We start from the raw sequence: 25,841 nt of genomic DNA on the forward strand, positions 1-25,841 counted from the left end.
AATCCGTTAGCATATTTTTCTCTCTTCTCTTTTTCATATATGTCATCTTTTTCAGCAGATGTGTTTGGCTAATATTGGGAGGTAACACGAGTAAGAAAGGATATGGTAAGATTCCTTAGACATGCTTGTTTCTTAAAAAAGAACTGCTTCCTTTCTCTGTTAGAAGTAATTTCATATTCAGATGGAAAGCATGGCTTCCCGAAGCTGTTAACATGTTCACTTAGTCTTGGATGTGACCAGTAGCACAGAACTCTGGTGGAACTCAGTAAGACTCCAAATGGTAGCAAGTCAGCATGTCATGGAAAGCACACCATAAGCAGGGTAAAAACTAGATGTGCAGGGGCAGCAGGAATGGTGGCAGGCACACATATTGCACGTGTCTCCTCTGCTCATGCGTACATTTTATCATCCCATAAACGTTCCTTACAAAACGTAAGTTCAAAGATAAAATTATTAAGAATTTCAAGACAGCAGTAGCAGAGCATGAAACCAAGCAAGCGTGGGGCCTTCCTGAGCATTGTTCATGAGGGACGTGATAAACTGATAAAACAACCAAGGCTCTGAGATACCCACACCATGTCAGTGACAGAAGTCCAAGCTACAGATATTGAAGGAACCCTCAATGCCGCTCAGGTACCGAAAGCCCTGTCACTGAGAATGAACCAAAATATAAATTTGGGAGGATAATTTATGGACATTTAGGACTTTGGATTTTTAACCCACAATAACAAGAAAACTTCATTTCAAAAGAAAGTGTGAGGTCTTCAAGTTTGCTTTGGTTATTGAGGGTCCTGTGTGGTTACATATCAATTTTGGGGTCGTTTCTTCTATTTCTGCAAAAATAGGGGATTTTGATAGGCATTGTATTAAATCTGTAGATAGCTTTGTATAATATGGACATTTTAACAATAGTTCATGAACATGGGGTATCTTTCCATTTATTTATGTCTTCCTTAATTTCTTTCAATAATGCTGTAGTTTTTGTTTGTTTGTTTGTTTTTTTTTTTTTTGCGGTACGTGGGCCTCTCACTGTTGTGGCCTCTCCTGTTGTGGAGCACAGGCTCCGGACGCGCAGGCTCAGCGGCCATGGCTCACGGGCCCAGCCGCTCCGTGGCATGTGGGATCTTCCCGGACCGGGGCACAAACCCGTGTCCCCTGCATCGGCAGGTGGACTCTCAACCACTGCGCCACCAGGGAAGCCCAATGCTGTAGATTTCAGTGTACAAGTCTTTCATGTCTTTCGTTAAGCTTATTCCTAATTATTTTCTTCTTTTTGATGGTATTGTAAATGGAACTGTTCTCCTAATTTCTTTTTCAGATTGTTCATTGTTAATGTACAGAAATGCAAGTGATGTGTATATGTTGATTTCTTACTCTGCAAACTTTGCTAAGTTGTTTTATTCTAATAAATTTTTTGTGAAATATTTAGCATTTTCTATATCTTTTTCAATAGTTTCCCTTTCAGCCTAAGTGTATCCTTAAATCTAGGGGACATTATGACCTCCATCTGAGGCTTTCATCTTAATTATCAACTTATTCAGAGTCTTAGTTGGTTAATGTTCTCCTTATTGTTTGCCACTTTGGAGAATCCAACAAAATGTTCTACTCAAGGTGAGACCTCTTTTCTCTTCCACCTCTGAACCTGAATATCACTTATTACTTACTTCATTCTCTTAGAAGTTTAGCATTTGAAGTTTAAGTGGTGATCCTTCTTAAAAGAGGTCAATATGCTCACCGAATTCAAGACCTCTGGTGAGTTGTGTCAAGTGTATAGGAATCATATTGACTTCTTGGCTGTTAGCACCCCTGGAAACATTTCTAAAGTGGCATTTGAGCTTGATATTCAGGTTTATTGGACACCACATTAAAGAGGTTAACAGAATAAGAGTAGGCTGGTCTTTCCTAAAGCAGACTTTATTCAAGAGTGACCTTGTAGCCACGTGCATCAGGCTCATCCTCATTGAGTCACTGAGAGCCCTCAACCCCCCTAAACTGTAAACTCCTTATAGACAAGAATTATATTTTATAGCTGTTGTTCCCCTTCCCTATGCCTAAACATGCCTGAAATAGAAGGTGCCTCTACGAACAGGTGTTGCTTTATTTTAAACTACATTAAGTACATGTATATGTTCATTTCCCTCTGGGAAAGGAGGCTGCATTCCACAGGATTCAAATATCAAGCCTTTAAACTTCTTTGAACCCATAGATATATAAGTAGTTGCATAACTATCCTCCCTCTATACAACTCTAAGATGATCATATCAAAGTATGGTCATTAATTGTTTTTAATTGCAAACAGATAATAAAGCAAAAGGAACTTATTCCACCAAAGTAAAGGCCAAAGTTCGAAAAGACAAATTAATATGGGATTTGTTACTATTTAAATAGTAAAGAACACTGACAAGAAATATCACAGTGCTGGTTGCTATTATCATCTTTTCATTTTCCATTACAGTTGTTTATATTATCTTCATGGAGTTTCACTGAAGTTATCAAGGTTTTTGAATAGTCAAATTAAAAACCAAAATCCCTTGAAATGCCAATACAAAGAAAAATGAGTCAGAACATGAAAAAATGCTTTAGACAAGTTGACAACACATATTCTTTGCTCATTTCTCTTTTTGAGAGAAGTTCCTTTTTATTCGCACCCACATGTACAAGACACTGAATAAAATACAACCCCATCACTCGATGGTGATAAAAAAGGGAAAGACAAGCTGTTTCCAGAAAATTCCTCTATTTATTCCTAGTATCTTGTTACATCTGGCAAAAAAGAGCATTTTGAAATATTCTCTGAAGTTTTGTATTTTATAATTTGCTTATTTATCTCAATTTAAACATTAAAAACACATGAGAAATATTTTGACATTTGGCATTTGACTATTCCTATCTATTTCCTTAATGTTTCCTTTGCCTCCTATGATGATCTTTTGGGATAGACAGCACATACCGCTCTCATACTCCCCAGACTCTACAGCCCCATACACATGCAAAATAGCTTGTGGGGATGTGTTAACATACACTTGGTTGAGGCAGGAAGGCTGTAGAATACATCGTTTATACACCTCAACATTTTAAGTGTTTTTGGAAAGTAACCCTAGTTTGAGTGCAAATTCCATCGATTTATCAAATGCATTTCAGGTATACCTAGATATGTCCAGTCAAATGGAAAGGCTATATTACTGGGAGACTATTTACATGAGCAAGTGAAAAGAAATCAGTGGAAGAATATATTATAACCAAGAGTCAGATATAATAGGTCAATCAAATAGAATGTAGATCCCAGAAGCATATCCACACATATAAGGACAATTGAATTTTCAACAGAGGTTCAAAGCCAATTTAGAGGAGAAAGGATAGTCTTTTTGACAAATGATGCTAGAAGCATGTAGTACACGGATATTGTGCATAGATAGCCATATGCAAAATTATGACCTCTGATCCCTACTTCACACCATATAAAGAATTAACTAAATGTAGATGAAAACATGAATCTCTAAAACATGGACAGAATCTTTTTGACCTTGAGTTAAGTGAAGATTTCCTACAGATGATACCAGAAACAAGATCCATAAAGGAAAAAAAGTGATAAATTGGGTTTCATCTTTGGAAGCCATTATTAATAAAAGCCACAGGTTGGAAAAAAATATTTACAAATTATATACATGAAAAGACTTGTATCTCTAACACATATAGAACTCTCAAAACTCAGTAATTAGAAAAAATTTTAAAAATTAACAGTATGGGTAAAAATATTTTAAAAGAGATCCTGCCAAGGAGGTGTACGGATGCAAATAAGCACAGGAAGTTGCTCACTGTAATCAATTATTAGCTAAATGAAAGTGAAAGCCCCAGGAGATACCACTACATTCCTATTGAATGTCTAAAATTAGAAAAGTCCAACCACACCACTTATTGGTGAGGCAGTGTAGGAACTGGAAGTCTTTTACACTGCCAGTGGGAAGGAAGGTGTCATAGTCACTTCAGTCAACAGTTTGGCTGTTTCTTTATAAGTTGAACATACACCTACCGTATGATCCAGCCTTTCTGCACCTAGATATTTATGCAAGAAAAATGAAAGTATATGTTCATACAAAGACTTGTACATGGATCATCATAGCATCTTTATTTTTAATAGACAGAATTGTAACAACCTCAAGCACGCATCAACAGGCGAATGAATAAACGTACTGTGGTATCCTCATACAGTGAAACACTACTCAGCAAAACAAAGTGATAAACTATTGATAGCCACAAAAATATGAATTACTCTCAAAATGATTACATTGAGTAAAAGAAGCCAGATAAAAGAGTCCTCACTGTTTGAATCCCTTTATATAAATTTCTAGAAAAATGCAAACACATCTATAACGATAGAAAGCATATCAGTGGCCATTTGGGGATGTGGAGGGGTGGAATGTGAGGGGGGAAAAGGGGCTTTATGAATGAGGCATAAAAACACTTGCAAGTGATGGATATGTTCGTTTTCTTGATTGTGTTGGCAGTTCCATGGGTATATGCATAGTTCAGAACTTAAATTGTGTTCTTTAAGTATGTGCAGTGTACCGTGTGTCCGTTATATTTAACAGAGCCATTAAAAAAGGCTAAGAACAGACGTTTGTCTCGACAAATGTAGCAAAGAACAGAAAAGTCAAGTACAGTATGATCTCTGTCCATTGAATTTTCCTATACTTTATTTCCCTCAAAAAATATATCCCAGTTCTTAAAAGAGATGGGACTCTTAATAAAAGGTAAAAACAAAACAAAACAAAACAAAACAAAAACCGGCAAAGCCATCAGCAGGGTGAGCTCCAGCTACTTTTCAATTGTGAGACACTAGGTGCACGGTGCAGACATGCCAGGATGTTTGTTCTTCCTGCACAATATTTTAGAGAGGAAATTAAACCACCCCTGTTAAATGCCTGCAAGTGACGGCCAGAGTGGAGTTTGGAGAATGATGGCTGTGATCTTTAATATGGTTGTGCCTTTGTAAAGACTCTCACTCAGAATTTCCAGGGTAATTTTGGAGTCAACTTGTTTTTGTTTTTTGGATGATATATATGTCTTAACTCACCTCAAGAATATATACACGTAGACTTGAAGTTAGGGACCAGCTGGTATAAATTTGTGTGGTTATCTCCTGACCTTACCTTGTAGCTTCCTTTTGTTCCTTGATTGTAGTTAAGCTTCATCTTCCCTCAAGGCCTTTGTATTTGCTGTTCCCATGTCTTGGAAATAATATTTACAGAAAAATTGTCCATAAATGATTCCTTTCTATTTGGCACTCATCTCTTAAAGATATTTTTTTCCTTGATTGTCCTACGAGCCTAACTCAGTCCCAATTTATCAGATTACCTTACTTCTTTCACAGAATAATAATAAAAACAAATATTATCTTTGGTGTCTCTTTGTATTTAGATGAACTTCTTCCCAAAGAACTCAAGCCCCGCAGTGACAGAGGTTGTTACTTTTCTTATCCCTTATTCTGTGTCTTAGAACTGTGTCTGGCATGTAGTAATTACTTGAGGTCTGTTGACTGGGTAAAGAAGATGTGAGTAGATGAACAGATTTGGAGTTATTTGAGGTCGCGCTTAATGACGGCTGGTGTTGGTGATTCAAATTGTAGGTTTTAGAGTTGGAAGTGATCTTGCTGGTCTCACAGCTACAGCAAAACTCTCCCTACTGTAACATCCCTGACAGACGATCAAGTCTGAGCTTGAATAACTGTATATGGAAGACCCTAACCAGGGCACCCTCCTAGTTCTCTTCAAGCAGATCACAACTTTCCATGGGAGTTTGCTCCCAGTTATTCAGCTGTAATTAGGAGAAAACGGTTTGACTTACCCACAATCATCTTCTCATTCTCCCTGTTCTAGTTCCTAGAGAATAGACAGGAAGAGTTTCCTCTAAATTACATCCTTTGGATTTGCATTCTTGCTTGTACCAAAATAAACACCATGCTATGGCAAAATTCCCCTTGATTGTCTGCCACTTATTGCTACATTGCTTGTTAGTGTTTAGAAATAATTTGTCTTAATGTTCCACATTATAACTGATGGAGTACCTAAATAAAAGAGCTCTCAGTGTTATGTCAGAAGCAATCATACAGATATTTTAACTTACCCTTTTCATGTATTTAATGCTGATGCTGTGTGGAATTGAGCAATAGAGTCACCACATTATTGCCATTGATGAAAAAACATATTTATGGTGAAATTTTTGGTAACTTTGAAAGCTTTACCTGATGCGGAAATTGTCAGCTACATCTTAGAGCTCTGAGCATTTCTCAAAAAGCTGTGATACGAAACATCTCTGCCTTTTCTTGTATTTCTGTTATGTTCAACCACTTCACAAAAAGCATTCTTCATATTCCTGAAATAATGATGGGCTTAGTTGAGATTCTTTTGGGACCTAAGGGACCCACATGTGTTCATAATAGTGTTGAGTTACACAGAGCCTGGATGTTTGGCTCCAGACTGAAAGCCCCATGGAGTCGCTTTTTCACATCTGTTTACCAGTGTGTATGAATGGGAGAAAACCAAAGTTCTGGTTCATTTGATCAAGGTGAGCCAAAGTCCTTTTACTTTTGCTGTGACAAACAGGTAAAGAGGTGTAAAATATCTGAAACCAGCCACTTAGGGTTTGGTAGAATGCTTAGAGAATATACAACAAAAAGAAAAACAAGTGAGTACTGCTGGCAAACTGTTTCAAGGACAGCTAACGAAATAATAATAATAGTAACAACAATAGTAAGGTTGATTTTAAAAGACTTAAGAGTGGCATAGATTCCTAACCACTCTACATGTATTAACTCCATGCCACAGCTTTGTAGAATGGGTGAGGTTATTAACCCCTTGTTTTTTAAAAAGGAAGTGAAACAAAGAAGAAACACTCCTGAAGTCCCACCACTAATAAGTGGTAAAGCTGGGGGAAAAAGATCCAGGCAAATTAATTTCAGAGTTAGTGGTCTTAACCAGTAGGTTATGTCCCACAGGTAATATTTGCACGTTTTGAAATCACTTTTCAAATACTATTTCTACCCCTAAAGTACACAGGGAATACCCAGAGAAATTGGCATTATAATTATTGTTATTTCTTTGCCAATAATCTGTTAACTTTTGGCAGTTCAGTATCCTTCCCCAACTTCTTAAAAATTCAGCCAACAATCCCAAAAAAATAAGGGCTAGTGAAAATAAATGTCTTCTAAATCCAGTTCAAGAGAGCAACTAAAACCTAAGGCCCCCAAGGATGTAAAAGAGAAAGCAAAAGAAAAGAAGAGACAAGAAGCCCAAACCCAATGATTAAGCTCCACGTTGTTAGGTAAAGGGGCACTTAACTAATGCTTCTTTAACACCTTGTGCACAGAGACATGGCTCTACAGAAGCCAAGGAGTCTCCCTTTCATCACTGATTCATGGTATGCTTCTGGCAGGGTCACTTCCTTCTTTGAGCCTCAAAGCTTTTCATGAATATAATGAGGGAATTAGAACAAAGTGAGCTCTCACAAGCCAGCTCTCATGTTCTCTCGTGGTACCTGTGAGTCTAGGTAAGTGCTGAATGTCGTTAACATGACAGGTTATATTTTTCTTAACCATTTCTCTTCTCCTGATTTTTATGTAATTTCTAATACATAGTAGAATACTAGAAAAGAAAAAATACCAAACTGAAAAGTAACTGATACACTAACTTTCCATTCTCATTTCACTGCCAATTCAGCCAAAAGCCATCTGTAGAATTCTGATGCAGACCATGAAAACACACTCTAATTGTTCCAAAGTCTTTGCCATACTTGGTAGTCCTGTGATTTCCATTGGCAGAACTATCTTGGACTGTCATCTGCAAATCAATGAAAAAGAAATTAAGTAATAGGAATTCATATCAATGGTATTGGAGAAAGAAATCCTTGAAGTTATCTTATTGTGTGAACCTTCATCCATGTACAAAATCAACAAGAAAAGTTAAGCTTTAAAGGCAACATATTCCCATGAATAGAAGGGAGAATATAACACAAACAATATACAATGCTGAAATTATGTACATGCACATATATACAAGTGGTCTTGAAATATATTCCAGGATATTAATTGGATTAAGTTTTGGGGCACTAAAGCATTTTTTCTCATAGAGAACATTATTCTTTAAGACACATACAGACACACACATATCTGCCCTGCTGGCCTCTCATAGTTTCAGTTGATTCCAATCATTTCCCCATATATTTATTCTCAGATTAATGATTTTTGAACAAGTGTTCATCTCTTTAGAAATACCTGTGCCATGACCGCAGAGTGCTCAGATTTTTTTTGGCATTTGGTGGCATATGATGGGGAAAATGATGAGTTGTGTGACAGGAGAGGTACAAGGTGAACCTTAGAGTAAGTAAGACTTTGTGCATAGTTCTTAATCCCAAAAGGAAAAGAGAAGGATAGCAACAGCAGTCATTGGAATAAAGGACCTCTCAGATGAATCAGCATTAGGATAATTCATTGGTTACTGACTGTCCAGTCATTTTACGTTATAAAGTATTCCTGAGTGACTGCATCATTTTATGAAAGGATCTACCTAACTATAGCTATGTCTTGCTGGAATTAGTTTAGATGGCAATAATGTGCATAGAGAATGGCAATTCTGAATTCATGTCTTCCCAAAATTGAAGACACTCATTAAGGTACAAGTTTACCCAACACCAAAAATGATTTATCCATACTATACTAACTGAGACTGTGTCTTACCATTCTTGTTTGTTAAAGGAGATAACAAGGCTAACTTTTAGTAGAGTAATAGCAGTATACTTAGAAAATGCTTTCAGGTTAAGTTTTGTAAGCAAAGTTCAGTGTTCACCCACCAAAAGCAAATCAGCTCATTTAGTATTGCAGGAAATGCCTTCATACTTTTTCATTGCCACTAAAGGAATTGAAAACACCTGTTGGATATATTCCCTCCTAGAATGTCATTTGTACACTTATTCCTAATAGGACCTGTTATTTTAAAAGCAAACTCCTATTATACAGCGCAGAATAGATACTCAGTATTTTTAGTGATCACATGGTTTGGGGTTCTAAGATTTGGGCTCAGACTTGCATTTCAAGCATTGCAATCTGGGCTTGTTAAATGATTTCCTTGCAACCAGGAAAAGTTGTTTATCTGAATCTAGAGCCCAATTAAGTAAATGTGATAGTGGTGATAGTGGTTGATGAAGCAGACTAGCATAGCAGCTAGGGCAATTATGGACAAGTTCCTTTCAACCTCTCTGTGCCTCAGTGTCTTCCTCTGAAACTGAGTTTCTTCATCAATGGTGATAAATACTGGTACCAATCTGACAGACTTATTGGAAGAAATGAAGGAGTTCACAAATTTCCTAAAGGCTTAATGTTTAGCTTGTCGTTACTAAATGCTGGTAATTAGTAGTAAAACAATATCCCTCTATTATTTATTATATCAAAATAATAATGATAAGGGCCTGTAATTTTATTTATTTATTTAGTTAGTTTTGTTTTTTGCGGTACACAGGCCTCTAGCTGTTGTGGCCTCTCCCATTGCGGAGCAAAGGCTCCGGACGGCAGGGGCAGCGGCCATGGCTCACGGGCCCAGCTGCTCCGTGGCATGTGGGATCTTCCCGGACCGGAACACGAACCCGTGTCCCCTGCATCGGCAGGCAGACTCTCAACCACTGAGCCACCAGGGAAGCCCAGGGCCTGTTATTTTAGTAGTTCTATTTTTTGGTCATATAGTTTAGACTAACACATATTGTTTAAATGTGAAACCAAGAAGAAAAACAGTTTTGTTTCTTAAACCTGGTCAAGGCACCCAAATCACCTAATTCAGAAATGTTTCTAATTTGGCATCTGCTTTGAATCTGTCACATCCAGAGAAAGTTTATTGTCTCAGAAAGTGACAGCCTTGTATTTGTGTAGCATAGAAAAGAAGATACAAGCTAGATAAGATACATATACCCCTTATCCTAGTCATGCCACATAGAGTGCAAAACTATTCCTGCTGGGTTCAAACATTGTGATCCAGAGCCTGCCATTGCCTATTATCAGGAGCAGCAAAGGGTAAGAACCGTATGTGTTTTCCCTTAAGTTGGTCTACAACACAGATACTGTCAATCAGCGTCTGATACTACCCTCCCCATGGACAAACTTCTGTGCTCTTTTGAGCATGCTCAGATGGAGTCTACCATCAGTGTGGTGGGAGTTCACTTCGCTTCAAGTGTGTCCACGTTGAAGGGTGAAATTAACACATACTAACGAAATTGTGGCTGTCCAAACTAGGAAAATAGTTAAAGAATCAGGACAGGAAGAATCAGGCAAATACTCATTCGGCATCAACCCAATAAAAAAGCTTCTTGGTGAGAAAATAGTTGCCAAAGATGAAAACCCAGAATAGTGCTACTTTAGCCTAACCACAGTGTCAAAGCAAATAACACACATACACAAAACGCAAAAGGAAGCCCTCTTCACACTAATGCCCCAAAGTCCTTTATGGGTCTTCAAATTGAGCAGGTATGTTGGTTGATTACTTGGGTAATTTCTCTGAAAATATTGTCAGTCATCACACTTGTGTCTCTGTGTATGTATTACTCCTTGGTATACGTGTATATAATTTACATATGTATGTATCATATATATCCTCACATTTGAGTACAGATAATAGTTTAAGCCCATAGGTGATAATAAAAATGGTTTAACAAAGATGATGTATTACTTATAACTAGTGTATCTGGTAAAAATCTCTGTTTGAAGGTCCTTCAAAAGACCAGAGATTATTAAAAATAAGAGATTAAAACTGACTCTAAAAGCCTCAATTTTAGACAGTGAGTTTAGGTTCCCTAATACCTGGATTTACGTCCAGAGCTGGGATCTTGACACCCACATCTAACTTATTTGCAGATCGGAAATCTGGCCTGGCTATATTACTTCCATTCTTCCATATGAAACTGGTCTTACCCTCTGTGCTGATGTGAGCCATAAACTGCTCCGAATGGAAACTGCTTATGATTTAATATCACACACTCGTGAAAAAGCCAGAGGAGAAGATGCAAAAGAGAAATTCTTAAAAAATTAGTTGGGTCATCTGTTCTTACAAAGTATGTCTGCTTTTTGGAAACCTATCCAATCACTTTGACTTTTTTTCATTAGAGATGTTCCTAGGGTTTTTGAATGATTAAATGTAGACATTCAGAAGTAGAAATAGCATGAAAATGGCAAGAATCACTGGATAATTTTTCTCATCTGGTTGTACAGCATGGGAGAGGAACATGTGTCAGTTGTAAACTCTGAGGCTCTTGTGAGGCCTACTGTTAACTCAGTTGTTGGCTCTGAACGCTCACTTGCACTCAAGAGAGTACGCATCTTCCAAATTTCTCTTTTCCTTTCTCTGTCTAGCTATTTTTAAAAATTGGTGCTTAATTACAATCTACTAGAAAATTTCCATTCGAAGGAAGCTTTTATTTTTAATCTCCCTCTACACCAGAAATCTTAAATTGATAAGAGGATGTTTTGGCTAAGTAACCTTAAATCCAATCTTTAAGAAGAGCAACGTTGGAAGACTCACACTTTCTAATTTCAAACCTTATTATGAAGCTACAGTAACCGAGACAGTGTGACGCTGGTGTAAGTATAGACCTAAAACTCAGTGAAACAGAATAGGGAATCCATGAATTAACCCTCACTTTTATAGTCAGTTGACTTGAACAAGGGTATGGAGATAATTCAATCAGGGAAAGAACAGTCTTTACAACAAGTATTGCTGGGATAGCTGGATATTCACCTGCCCCTTCATCACAGGATACACAAAATTAACTCAAATTCACTAAAAAATTAACTCAAAATAGACCTAACTAAAAGAGGTAAAAATATAAAATTCTTAGAAGAAAACATAAGAGTAAATTTTGACTTTGAGTTAGGCAAAAACCTTATTAGATAAGACACCAAAAGCACAAGTAATGCCCAAAGAAACAAATAAATTGGACTTAACCAAATAAAATGTTTGTTCTTTAAGGTATACTGTCAAGAAAGTGAAAAGATAACTGGCAGAACAGGGGGAAATACTTGCAAATCACATGTAGTAAATAATTTGTATCTACATACATAAGGAATATTTACAACTCAATAAAAGAAACTCAACTTTAAAAAATGGGCAAAGGATCTGAATAGACATTTCTCCAAATAAAATATACAAATGGCCAATAATCACATGAGAAGATGCTCAACATCATTAGCCATGAGGGAAATGCAAATTAAAGCCACAATGAAATGCCACTTCCTATCTACTAGGATTGCTAAAATTTAAAAAGGAAGATGTTAACAACTGTTGGCAAGGATGTGTAAAAATTGAAACCAACCATTATACACTGCTGGTATATGTATGGCCTCTTTGGGAAACAGTCTGGCATTTCCTCAATGTGCTAAATATAGGATTACCATACGACCCAGCAATTCCACTCCAGCTTATATACCCAAGAGAAATGAAAACATATCCACCACAATTGGTATATGAATGTCCACAACATCACTATTCATAATAGCTTGAGCATAAACAACCCAAATGTTCATTAACTGGTAAACGGATAAACACAAATGTGGTATATCTATACAATGATATATTATTTGTCAATAAACTGGAATGAAGTAGCAATACATGCTACAGCATGAATGAACCCTGAAAATATTATGCTAAGTGAAAGAAGCCAGTCAGGGAAGATCACATATTATTTGACTCAATTTATATGAAATGTGATGAGTAGGCAAATGCATAGGGACACTAAGTAAACTAGTGGTGGTTTAAGGACTGGGGGAATTGGGTGGAAACAAGGAGTGACTGCTCATGGTTCAGGTGTTTCTTCTTTGGGTGATGAAAATATTCTAAAATCGCGTTATGATTGCATTACTCAGTAAGTATACTAAAAACCATTGGACTGCACACTTAAATGGGTGAATTGCATGTTATGTGAATTAATCTTAACAAAGCTATATATATCCTGCAATTACCTGTAGGATTTTAAACCACTTCTTTCTTACATGGTTTCATGCAATAACGTCAGGAATAATACCACATATTACATTTATTCCACAGGTATGACAACAGAACCTATAGGGTGGATGGTATTACTTGGGAGAAGTCTCCCAGCTCTACATTTACAAGATCGGATGGCAGTGAAACCTCCTTTGTAGACTATTACAGGGAGTTATGAAATTTTATTTCTTCAAACATATTTGTCTTAAAATTTTTCATGTTATACAATTAAGTATATTTCTCAAGTCTTAGTTAGACACATATATATGTATTTGTATATATTCTCCTTTTGGGGTATTATAGCGTGGCTTATATCTGTTATCCATGTATTCAGTGTTTTGTGTATAGGGTAATGTCACATAATTAGAATGGCTCCAAGATGGCCCTCCCTGTCAGGCTTAGAAGTGGCTATGGATGTTTTGACCATGTAGATGGATTGTTAGGTAGAAATAAAATATGGTAAGACTTCAGAAATGAGAACTTTATGTAGGAGTTTCAGCCCTACAGAACTTGGTTCAAAAAGAAGAAAAAATGACCAGTTACAATCTGAGATGATGTCTGTTATGTGCTAAATCTCATAATTCATGGATTCCTCTATTTATTTATTTATATTTGCCTGTGTTGGGTCTCCGTTGCTGTGCGCGGGCTTTCTCTAGTTTCGGCGAGTAGGGACTACACTTCATTGTGGTGCGCGGGCTTCTCATTGTGGTGGCTTAGTTGCTCTGCGACATGTGGGGTCTTCCCGGACCACCGAACGAACCCGTGTCCCCTGCATTGGCAGGCGGATTGTTAACCACTGTGCCACCAGGGAAGTCCCTCCTCTATTTTTTTAATTTTTAATTTTTTATTTATTTTTTTTTTGCGGTACGCGGGCCTCTCACTGTTGTGGCCTCTCCCATTGCAGAGCACAGGCTCTGGACACGCAGGCTCAGCAGCCATGGCTCACGGGCCTAGCCGCTCCGCAGCATGTGGGATCTTCCCACACCAGGTCATGAACCCATGTCCCCTGCATCGGCAGGCAGACTCTCAACCACTGCACCACCAGGGAAGCCCTCCCTCCTCTATTTTTAATTTGAGTGCTCACAAATAAACTCAGGCCAGTTGGTGAGGTTGGTTTTCTAGCTTTAGCAGATGAGAGAAAGGTAATTGAAGGAATGGCAGATATTTGTGGCAAATGGAAAGAACTTATAGATGGATGCTTTTTTTAAGAAAGCTTGTATTATACTGGGAGTCAAAACATAGCTACTTGGAACAATTGCAGGTACATAACCCTCTGACATCCCTTCAAGGGAGGGTTATTATGACATTATCCTCATTTGTGTTCCACACTTATTACTTGTTCATTCAATCCCAAAAGCATTTAGTGAGTGCCTATTGTATATCTTGGGTATACATTAGTAAGACTATTTAGTTCTCAGCTCTTAAGGCACTTGCATTCTCATGGCAGACAGAGAGATGACAAACGAGAAGAAAACTATTCTAATAGTTATAAGGGATATGGAGATAATTAAAATTGGGTGGTACTATGGAGAACATCTGGTGGCTATTAGTCTGCAAGGTCATGGATATCTTCTCTGCGAAGCTGATATGTAAATGGCAGCAAGGAGCGAGCTAGGTACGGATGAGGGAGAAGAGGTAGAACAAAGGCACTATTTTTGGGGTGGGCATGGTGTACCCAGAGCCCAAACTAGGCTGGAGTGTTCTCTAGAGAAGTAAATTGGATTTTATTGTCAAATCATATTATGTAGGGCTTCCCTGGTGGTGCAATGGTTGAGAGTCTGCCTGCCGATGCAGGGGACACGGGTTTGTGCCCCGGTCCGGGGAAGATCCCACATGCCACGGAGCGGCTGGGCCCGTGAGCCATGGACACTGAGCCTGTGCATCCGGAGCCTGTGCTCCGCAATGGGAGAGGCCACAACAGTGAGAGGCCCGCATACAGAAAAAAAAATCATATTATGTAGATATTTGTAAGATTTCTGTCTAATATACAGAGAATGGGCTGTACGGGGGTAAAAATGGAGGCAGGAAAACCAGTGAGGAGGTTATTAAATCAGTTGACTTAAGTGATGATGGTGGCCTGGAGCAGGATGGGAGAAGTGGGTGAAAATGGAGAGGACATAGTGAAGGCTTGGTTGTAATAAGTGTAATAAGATTGTTCTGGGATGAGATAGGCACAGATGGAATTGCAACCTGAAATATCAGTAAGTTAATTTTAAAAGGTTTATTTCTGGCTTGAATAAAGTCTAATGAGAGTCAGGGAGACTCAGTGATCTCATCTGTTACCATTTTGTGGCTCTACCATCTCAACAAGAGGACTCCAAGGTTGTCATGTTAGAAGAAAAGAGGTAGAAGCAGCATACTGGCTCTTAGGTCCCTTAGACTGAAAGTGATAGGCTAATGCACTACTTTCACTCATATTTCTTTGTTAAAATTCAGTCCTATAGCCTGAACCTACCTAAGTGGACACTCTTTTCTTTCGTGTACAGATGTGGTGAGTTCAGTATCATCTCTCTGCCAAAGGGGGTAAAAAAAGTATGCTCTTTGGGCATGCTGATGAGTCTGGAGTCCCATGGTGTAAAGCCTGGAGTTTTCATTTTGGGAATTATTAGCTCTTACCTAGTCTTGGATTTTGATATGCAGTCACCTAGGCAGAATATATAGATGACCAAGAGAATGTAATATTTCAGGAAAGAAAGATATGCGTCTCTGTAGAATGTTAAGATGAGGTTAAATGAGAGCGTATACATATGCCCCAATTCACCAAACTGTACACATTATGGGCAGATTTTTGTATACCAGTTATACCTCAATAGAGCTGGGGGAAAAATACACAGTGAAGAGTATATTGAGTTTCATAGCATGGAGTTCACTGCCAAGAGCAAATTGTGTAATGGTGGGCATTGAAGTCCAGGTGGAGGGTACTGAAGGAAAAATTTAGCAATGTTTGCATAGAAGGGAAGAGAAATGCTATGTAGATGAAGGATTTTTTTAAGTCAGAGAATACTACAGTGTGTGTTTATCCTGGTATAACTAGAGAAGGAGAAATTGTTAATACGGAAGGCAAGATAAATGAGGGGTAATGATAGGAACAAAATCCCTGAAGGAAAGAAGAGGTTAGAATCCATAGCTGTAGTAGAGATTACAGACCCTTTTCTGGAGCAGGACACATCCTCCATAGTAATCAGAGGGCAAGAAGAACATACATATGTGTAGAGAGAAGGCAAACACTGGGCAGAATATAAGTGTATTCCTGTCTGAATCCTCAGACATTCACTTCTCAGTGAGTATGAAGCAAGACCATTGGCTGAGTTAGTTGATGGGCAGCGATGAGGGAGATGTATAGCAGATTTGAGAAGAGATGAGAAAGTGTGAAATGCTGGTTTTTTGAACGGGTAGGAAGCATAACTAGGGAATCTGAACAGAACACCCCTTTTAGATTGTGGCAGACTAACTCTAGAACCAGTCAGCAGGGTTTGGTTGTTGGTTGCATGGGCAGAACAGACAGCTGGGTTTTACCAGGGTTTGAGACTTGCCAACGTAGCATGATCAAGGCATAGTGAAGGAATGAATGGCATTTGTGAGGACGTGATTGTGACAGGCTATGGAATGCAAGCTGGGGAAGTAAGGGAGGTGAGGCTGTGAGAGAGTTAAGGACCTCTCTCCTTCTCAGTTTATGTGTGCTGATTCCTCCACCTAGGCTGATGTTTGCTTGTTCATCCTACAAATTTTATCTCAAAGATCTTTGATTAAGAAGAGCCGTTCTGGGTCCATCCATGTTGCTGCTAATGGCATTATTTCATTCTTTTTTCTGACTGAGTAATATTCACTTGTGTGTGTGTGTGTGTATACACCACAACTTCTTTATCCATTCATCTGTCGATGGACATATGATTTACTTATATGTGCAATCTAAAATATGACACAAATGAACATATCTATGAAACAAACAGACTCACAGGTACAGAGAATAGACTTGTGGTTTCCAAGTGGGAGGGAGTCGGGGAGGGAAAGATTGGGAGTTTAGGATTAGCAGATGCAAACTATTATATATAGGATGGAACAACAACAAAGTCCTACTGCATAGCACAGGGAACTATATTCAATATCCTGTGATAAACCATAATGGAAAAGAATATGAAAAAGAATATACATATGTATAACTGAGTCACTTTGCTATATAGCACAAATTAACACAGTATTGTAAATCAACAATACTTCATAATTTTTTTTTAAAAAGAGCCATTCTGGATATCCCAACAGTACCCCTCCCTCCCATGCATACACTGACCTGCAACATCAGGCCTCTGTGAGGTCACCCTTTTCTGTTATGTACTTGTATTTCATAACACTTATCCCAATTTGTAATTATATATTTGGGTGATTTTTATAAATCTCTCCCCTCCCCAATAGACTATGAGTTTCATAGGACTAGGAGAGCTATGATTCTGCTCTTTGCAATACATATCTCTTATACCTTACACCATGACTGACACATAGTAGTTCATACACATAGGTTGTAATAGATAATTCATGCATGTTAGAATCAGAGAGTAGTGGGATTAGTAATAATTTGAGAGAGTGTGTCACATTAAGGCAAACTACCTTCTCAGCATGTGTTGATATATAGAGTCTTACATGTAAACATAAGAAAATGGTTCCAGCAGATTTACTTGAGTGAAATGGATGTGCTGAAATATTTGAATGACTAGGGTAGTCTCAGGATGCCCTGGTAGGAGCTGAGTCTCATAAGAGTCTCATAATGAGATCTGGGAAAAACTGCTGAATTCATAGATGAGGCATTAGAAAGTAGGCACAATCCTACCTTTCAAATAATGGAAATAGGGACAACAGGACTGATTTGTTTTTTGGACCTAAAACAATAGACTGCAGGTTTCTTCTTCAGCAAAGATGGGTTTATTTGGGATCAGTGGAGAATTGCAATTTGGGGTCTGCAACCCTGGTGAGCCATGTGCAAGTCCCACTTGAGGAGGACAGGAGAACCCTTTCATAGAAGAGAAAAGAAAGTTGGAAGGGCTTTAGTAAACAAAGAGACCATGGCTTTTCATTGGCCAAGGTCTTGCCTGGGAAGAAGAGAAGTCTTTCTTCTTCCTGTTGGGCTCTGCTATCATGGCAGGGTATGAGAGAGCTCCCCCTCTGGTCTCCTGACTCTATTTAATTGAGGTTTGTTTATTTTTTTATTTTTATTTTTATTTATTTTTTATTTTTTTTTACAAATTTAATCAGTTATACATATACATATGTTCCCATATCCCCTCCCTTTTGCATCTCCCTCCCACCCTCCCTAGAGGTTTGTTTATTTTTTACAAAAGCTATAAGAAATGGGAAGTGTGATTTCTAAAGTTCTCTATAGGAGGAAGAGCATGTCCAAAGGCTTTGATAAACTGGGTGATAGGAGCTGTGGATGAAGCTTAAAATGATGCCATGATTCTACATGCATGTATATACCTGCACAAGTGCCCTCCTTAAAGAAGGGTCTAGGACAAGGAAATAGGGGGTGAATCTTAGCTGCCTTCAAATAACTACAGTGCTTGAAGGAAAAAATATATAATCTGCAACAATAGCATGAGAATTAATAGTAGCCACCCAGCTTGAAAAGAAAAGAGCCATGAAACCTCGATTTGAAGTCTTCTTGCCCAAAGTTGGAACTCCTTTTGAAGCTCTCAGATGCTTAAATGACAGATGATACCAGAATTCATGTGGTTAACTTATTGATGAGGACCTTGCTAATAAGCAGCTTAGGAAGATCTACAAAGAATCTCCACTTTGTGTTGGGGAGTAAAGTCACTCTGTTGTACAAGAATTTGCTGCCTTAGGGATAGGAACTTCTGTATGTGATGTCTTAGAAGATGCCTTTCCCTACTGGAAGCAGAGACTAAGGGTTTAGGGGAAATAAAGTAAGAGGAATGTTGGGAATAGATCTGGAATTGCCACTCTAAAAAGTTGCCAGGTTTTTTTGTCCCCCATTAGTAGAGGAATCCTCTTGAAAATTCTCAATATGTTTTAGAAACTTTCAAGGCATTACTGTGGTGAGAAAAACATACTACACAAGTCTCACCCATCTACATCTATAATAAAAAGGGTAGCACAATGATTCCATTATGTTTTGTGGGTGTTCTACTCTCCTTGGCCATCTATGTTTATAAGTGATCCCTGGGACATCAAATTAAGAGAATATTAAGAGTGTTTTGGAGGCTTTCTTAAACTGGGGGAAACAATATCACCACACCTCTAGGCCTCCATTTGTGATCCGAAAATGCACTTTTGTACCTATTTATTTGATGTTACTAAGGTTTTGCTAATAGGCATGCCAGTGTTCGTTTTTCTGTTGAACAGCACTGTGGTACAGTGGTCACTACCTTAAATCAGCCACTTTTGATCACCAAGGGCAAATGGAAAATGAGCCGACAGGACACACTCCATCAACCTATAATGCTGGTTCCTGAGCTATGCCACCTGACAGGTACTGTGGATTTATACCATTTTCATAAAAGAGAGCCCTTCTTTAAAGTCACCAATATTACTTTACAGGATTTTCACAAGACTCCACATGACCCAGACTTGCTCTCTCTGATTTTCTTCTTCTTCCGGATACAACAGTTAAGTTTTCTCTAATAGAAATCTATTCTTGCTAGTTTGGAGTGTTATCTTTCGGATTTTTTTTTTAAGGCTTAACGGATGACCTGCATAAAGACTACAGAATGATGAGAGAGTAGTCCACCTATATGAGGATGGATCCAGGTAGAAGGCAGCATAAATTGCTAACATTCATGGATGCTTTAAGGGAGTAAGTGCGTGGCAATTCCCTGGCTGTCCAGTGGTTAGGACTCCATGCTTTCACTGCTGAGGGCCTGGGCTCAATCCCTGGTCAGGAAACTAAGATCCTGCAAGCTGCACAGGGTAAGTGCTACTTTTCTGTGTGTGTGAAGTGGAGACCTGTGTGGATCACTTGGCATCTCAGATTCTTCAATTAAAAAGTGACAATTGGGGCTTCCCTGGTGGCACAGTGGTTGAGAGTCCGCCTGCCGATGTGGGGGACACGGTTCGTGCCCCGGTCCGGAAAGATCCCACATGCCGGGGAGCGGCTGGGCCCGTGAGCCATGGCCACTGAGCCTGCACGTCCGGAGCCTGTGCTCTGCAACGGGAGAGGCCACAGCAGTGTGAGGCCCACGTACCGCAAAAAAAAAAAAAAAAAAAAAGTGACGATTGGGAAGAAAGTGATATTTGGGGAGTGGGGAGGTGCAACTCTATTTTTTTCTGTCATTGCAGTGTCAGAGGAGGCCAAGAGGGGCTAAGAATGAAATAGATTCTAAGTGTCTGCACAAATGTGAGAACAAAGACAAGATTGAGTCTTAGGGAGTTTACCTGTAGCATCTTGACACAAAACACAAGCAATAAGGAACTTTAGATGAGAGGAACACTGACTTGTGTTTTGCAAATGGATAATTGCCTCTGCATATTTTCTTGGATTTGAGCATGTGGAAATATTTTTTCTTTCAGAAATAATACTGTGCAAAAGGAGCTTCGAGACTGGAATTTGGAACTTGAGACAGAGTTTTTATTCTTTTCTGGAAGAATTTTGCAAGATGTAAGAATTCATCAAGGAAGAAGAATTGTAAGACAGCTGCAGAATTGTCACGTCAAAGTTGGGTCAAATTAGTAACAACCCAAAGGGGAACTAACTCGGTCATGTCATAACTATGACTGCTGTTTTCAGACTACCTGTCATTTCCATATGAGAGGACAAGCCATCATTTAATAAGAATACAGGTAACACGCTTGGCATATAGTAGACTCTGTATTATATCTTTATTAGTATTGTGCACATTCTCTCATAGTAAAATGATCTTCCAAATGTATCCTTAAGAGTCAAATACCTAAAATCATAATAACCCATGGTATTCTAGTGTGACTAACCTATATCTTAAGGAAAAATAGCTGACATTAGACCAGATGTGAAAGACTACAATGTACATAGATTTCCTTGGACTGCCTTTTTTTTTTTTTTTTTTTTTTGCGGTACGTGGGCCTCTCACTGCTGCGGCCTCTCCCGCTGTGGAGCACAGTCTCTGGACGCGCAGGGCCAGCAGACATGGCTCACGGGCCCAGCCACTCCACGGCACGCGGGATCCTCCCAGACCGGGGTGCGTACCCGTGCCCCCTGCATCAACAGGCGGACTCTCAACCACTGCACCACCAGGGAAGACCTGGACTGCCTTTTTAAGTCAGCGTTTAATTCCACCCCCAGGATTCTCATCTCAGTTGTTCGTGATTTCATAGATCCGTGAACTTTGAATATCTGTCACGTGCAATCTTATGTTACCTGTTCTTGTCCTTCAGCATTTTGAATGAGCATTATAATGACAGTAGAAAGCAAGTGGTTTGTTGATTTCTTAATTTTAATGGACCTTTACCTAGAATATAATGTGTTGGAGCTTTTCAGGATCAACTGACAAATGAGAATTTCATGTTTAGATTTCATGTAAAACTCTGTCCAAGTTCTTACTCTGTATCTTGTGGGGAGGGGTAACAAGGGAGGGCTTTACTTTTTTTGCAAACATGTTTGAAAACATGTCAGCTTTTGTATTCATTAGTTATAATAAACTTATTTTTAAAGTACTTAAAAAATCTTGTCATGGCTGAAGTTTAAAATGGTAATGTTTCAATGGGAGATAGCACAGATTTACAGTGGAAAGGATTGTAAATGGATAATTGCCTTTGCATATTAGATGATGTTGGTTTTCTTTTTTTTTAATGAAGTTTTATACCATGTCTTGGAATTCTCTTCCAGTTTGACAACCATAATGAAGATTGGTCAAGAAACACAAGGGTACCTGTACTTAGAGCAATGTCACTGGATCATTGGCTAATACTCTACACTAAGGGAAATTATGGAACAGCCCTTACCTTTCAGCAGAATCTACAGAAAATCACACCCAAAATGGGCATAATTGTCAGAAATGCAAAACTGTAAGTAGAGCAGAAATTATCTACAATTTCAAAATCGATTGCTGGCAATTTGAAAGTGGAAAAACTTCTTAAATTGTAGGAATCTGTCACGTTATCCAAACTCTGAAAGTGTGTAAGCAAAAAAGTAAAGTCTGCTCCAGCCCACACATATTAAATCAGGCTTTTGTGATCTATGGATTTCTGGCTATTGGGCTACATCTTGAAGACATGAGAATTAGCAACTTGATATGAGTGGACGGGGGAGGAGGGAATAGCAAAAACTACTTCCCAGTCTTGTTTCCAAAAATTGAACTTGTTTTTGTCTTAAAAACCTTCAACTGAAATACTTACCTTGGCAGTTTATCTTGCCTTGTTTTATATCATGTTTCATTGGCTGTATAAAATGTGACATGATTCACTGTTCATTACTTTTGAAGTATAGATGAAATACTTATTTTCTAGGCTTGAAGCAGATGATACAGTCCATTCTTATATAAGCACCTTTGAAAAACATGCTTCACAAAAAACACAGATTGTAAGTGTCTATTTGATGTGTGCCCCGTCCTTAGTGAGCTGCATTTGTATGTATTTTAGAATTTGGATGTTGCCATTGGTTTCCTAAACCAGCCAGAAAATATAAATTTACCCCTATAATGTAGCTGAATACAGACTTTGGGGTTTAAGCTACTACTTAATATCACCATGTTATGCTCATTCTTTTAGGCTTGAGGACTTAGAATTATCTTTTAAGTCTCAGATTAAAAAACACCATACAAATATTAAGTAATATGGATTATGGTAGGCACACATTCATCATTTCTCTGTCCAGCTGTAACCTGCAAAGTCTATGATCTGTTCTCTTCCAGTAAGTGTTCTTTCTTTTGTCTGGTATTTTTCTTGGGATTTTTCCTTTCTCCCATCTGTTGTCACTACGTTGTATCTGAATTACTAAAGCAACATCTTTTTCCTTTCTTCCTTGGATTCTTTTCCCAAACTCATCTCCCATTCTTCCCTCATCATCCAGGATGTTCTTTATATTTATCTATCTATCTATCTATCTATCTATCTATCTATCTATCTATCTACCTATCTATCTTGGCAGTGCCAGGTCTTAGTTGCGGCATGTGGGCTTCTTAGTTGTGGCATGCAGGGTCTTTTAGTCGCAGCATGTGGACTCTTAGTTGTGGCATACGGGATCCAGTTCCCCAACCAGGGATCGAACCTGGGCCCCCTGCATTGGGAGCGTGGAGTCTTACCCACTGGACCACCAGGGAAGTCCCCAGGATGCTCTTAAAAGGGATCTTTGTTTCTTGATCCTGAAACCAGGATATTCCTCCTCTTGTCTTTTCCATAGAGCCTAGACTTTTCTCTCCTTTCAGCTTCTACCAAGCAACCTTGTAGGCTACTCTGAAGGATACCTTCTGTGAGCCATTATTATACTCAAATGAAATGTCTTACTTTTGAAATCCTGTTCTTAAATCTGTGTCTTGCTTCCTGTTACTTTGATTGAATGCCATGCTTCATGCTTCTCTGGTGCTGTAGCCTTAAATGCTCAGCTAGGTCAAGGAAGCCTCAGGTGGGACTCAGCAAAGCATCACGTGTTAGAATGGAGTTCAAGAGGCCTTGGTGGTGGTTTGCATCCCAACTCATCACATGACTTTCTTTGTTCATTTAGCATCTGCCTAGAAAGTGAAAGACTGCCTTTCTAATTGTGGGAATTTCTCTTAAGAAAGTTTATCTGAAACTTGAATGGGAATTTGCCCCACTTTTACTAATTTATCCTAGTTTTGCTTTTTGGAACAATATCTTTTATTCAGGGCAGTCCCTTAAATATTTTAAGGTATCTTTTCAAATGGTGGGGAGAGCATGCCTACAATCTTATGCATTCCAAACAACTGGGAATGACCAATAAAATAGGAACTGGAAATTATGTGTAAAACATCTTCTGGCACAAATGTAAGTCTCCCTAGACCAGGAACAGAGGGGAATTCTCGTATATAAGCAGGGGTGAAGCCATGTGGCTCACAAATTTCAAACGCTGTGTGGCGCTGGGTGGGGGCCAGAACCAGGCTGTGTAAGGTAATCCACTGAATGTGATGGGAAGACATCAAGTCAAATATTTATATTATATCCCAAATTAAACATTAACTTCCCAAATATTAATATGAATTGGTGGTAACACTACCAAGAGTTCATAAGTACTCACATAGTTTGGGAATAGTAAAGAATTTAATTCCTATAAACGTGTGAGCTGGTGGAGTAAGGCAGAAATAGAGGAAATAAAAGCATAGGTAAACTATAGACAATTTTAAAACCAGGAAGGAAAAGCAATCTAGCACTGTATTAATAATTTAAGGCTAAAAGAATAAAAATAGCCCTCTTACACATAACATTAATAACCTATTCCTCAAAATCAGATATTGGCAGTAAAAATGGCAACTGTGAACATAGTCCCTGTTATTTTAAATAGAGAATCTTTTACAAATTTTCTGTTTAAAAATGAGTACACACCAATCCAATCTAAAACCTCCACTATCTATTTTCCTGAATATTTTAAAACTTTTTTCTTTTCACTTTATATTTTCAGACTTACAGGAAGAGTTGCAAAGACAGTACAAATCTCTCAATAACCATCATCCAGATTTCCCAACCAGTAAATTTTAGCACATTCCTATAATCATTCTCTCCCTCTCTATATCTACCTACATATAATCATTCTTTCCTTCTCACTATATATACATATATATGTATATATATACACGTGTCATTATTCATAGTAGTTACATGTGTATATATATGTTTTTTCCTGAGCCATTTATCTGATCTATACCCCTAATCCAAATTCTTCCAATCATTCCTTTTTACAGCAAAATAAATTCTTTGGTCCATCAAGGGTCACCTGAGGCATCTAACCAACAGGCATTTTCAGTCTTCTTTTAATCTGGGAAGTATCTTCAATCTGTCTTTGGGTTTTATGGCCTTGACATTTTAGAAGTGTACTGGCCAGTTATTTTATGGAACAATCCTCAATATAGGTTTGCCCATTTCCTTATGACTAGATTCAGGTAATGCATTCTTGCAGAATATCACAGAAGTATTCTATGGTTTACTAAATCCATCATATTTGGAAGACCATGATGTTGATTTAACTGGTCTTTTTTTTTTCTTTTCATGGTTTAAGTCATCAGCTCTCCATGTAATAATTTTTTATCATTATTAGAGTTTAGTTGATGTACAGTGTTGTGTTAGTTTCTGCTGTATTAACTGGTCATTGTAATTTTGCTCATTTGATTAAGTTGAGGTCTGGTAGGTTTCACCATTATAAAGTTACTGTTTTATCCCTTTGTAATTGATTAAAGTTATTATGGTGCGACACTTTGAGACTATGCAAATGTTCTGTTTCTCATTGAAGTTTCACTCATTAATTTTAGCATCCATTGAGGATTCTTGTCTGAAACAGTTGTTAGTTAACATAGTCTCACCAAATAGTGATGTCTATGTTTCCAATATCCCTTCTATATTTATTAGTTGATATTTTATTATAAGGAAGAGCTCTTCATTCTTACTTATGTAAACACAGACTCATGGATTCTTATTTAATGGATCATAATCTTTTAATCTCATTGGATGCTCACTTTGTCCCCTTCACACTCACTATCCTACGAAAGAAACTACTTCCCTGACTTCTTATCACCATAGCTTAATGTTGTCTGTTCTTGAACTTTACCTAAAGAGCCATGTGGCTTCAGTCTTGTGTTGGTTTTTCTTTGGCTCAGCATTGAGGTTTATCTTTGTTGGGTGTAGCTGTAGTTTTTTGTTCTCTTGCTCTAGATAGTAACCCATTGTTTTTAACTTAAT

The 25,841-nt window shown here is 38.2% G+C and overlaps 1 pseudogene across 1 annotated transcript in view; it reads left to right on the plus strand.

Annotated features, from left to right (window-relative positions):
• The window catches only part of LOC309801729 (piwi-like protein 3), a 34,861-nt pseudogene that overhangs the window by 1,036 nt on the left and 7,984 nt on the right, over nucleotides 1–25,841 (plus strand). The window contains exons 2-8 of the transcript in view: nucleotides 10,892–11,088; nucleotides 13,077–13,188; nucleotides 19,371–19,497; nucleotides 19,704–19,821; nucleotides 20,535–20,649; nucleotides 21,826–22,004; nucleotides 22,446–22,518. The product of the transcript in view is annotated as a piwi-like protein 3 (transcript). The remainder of the gene's footprint in view (nucleotides 1–10,891; nucleotides 11,089–13,076; nucleotides 13,189–19,370; nucleotides 19,498–19,703; nucleotides 19,822–20,534; nucleotides 20,650–21,825; nucleotides 22,005–22,445; nucleotides 22,519–25,841) is intronic.

This window comes from Mesoplodon mirus (assembly GCF_964341445.2).
Source record: "Mesoplodon mirus genome assembly, contig: SUPER_3_unloc_5, whole genome shotgun sequence".
Classification (NCBI taxonomy): Eukaryota; Metazoa; Chordata; class Mammalia; order Artiodactyla; family Ziphiidae; genus Mesoplodon; species Mesoplodon mirus.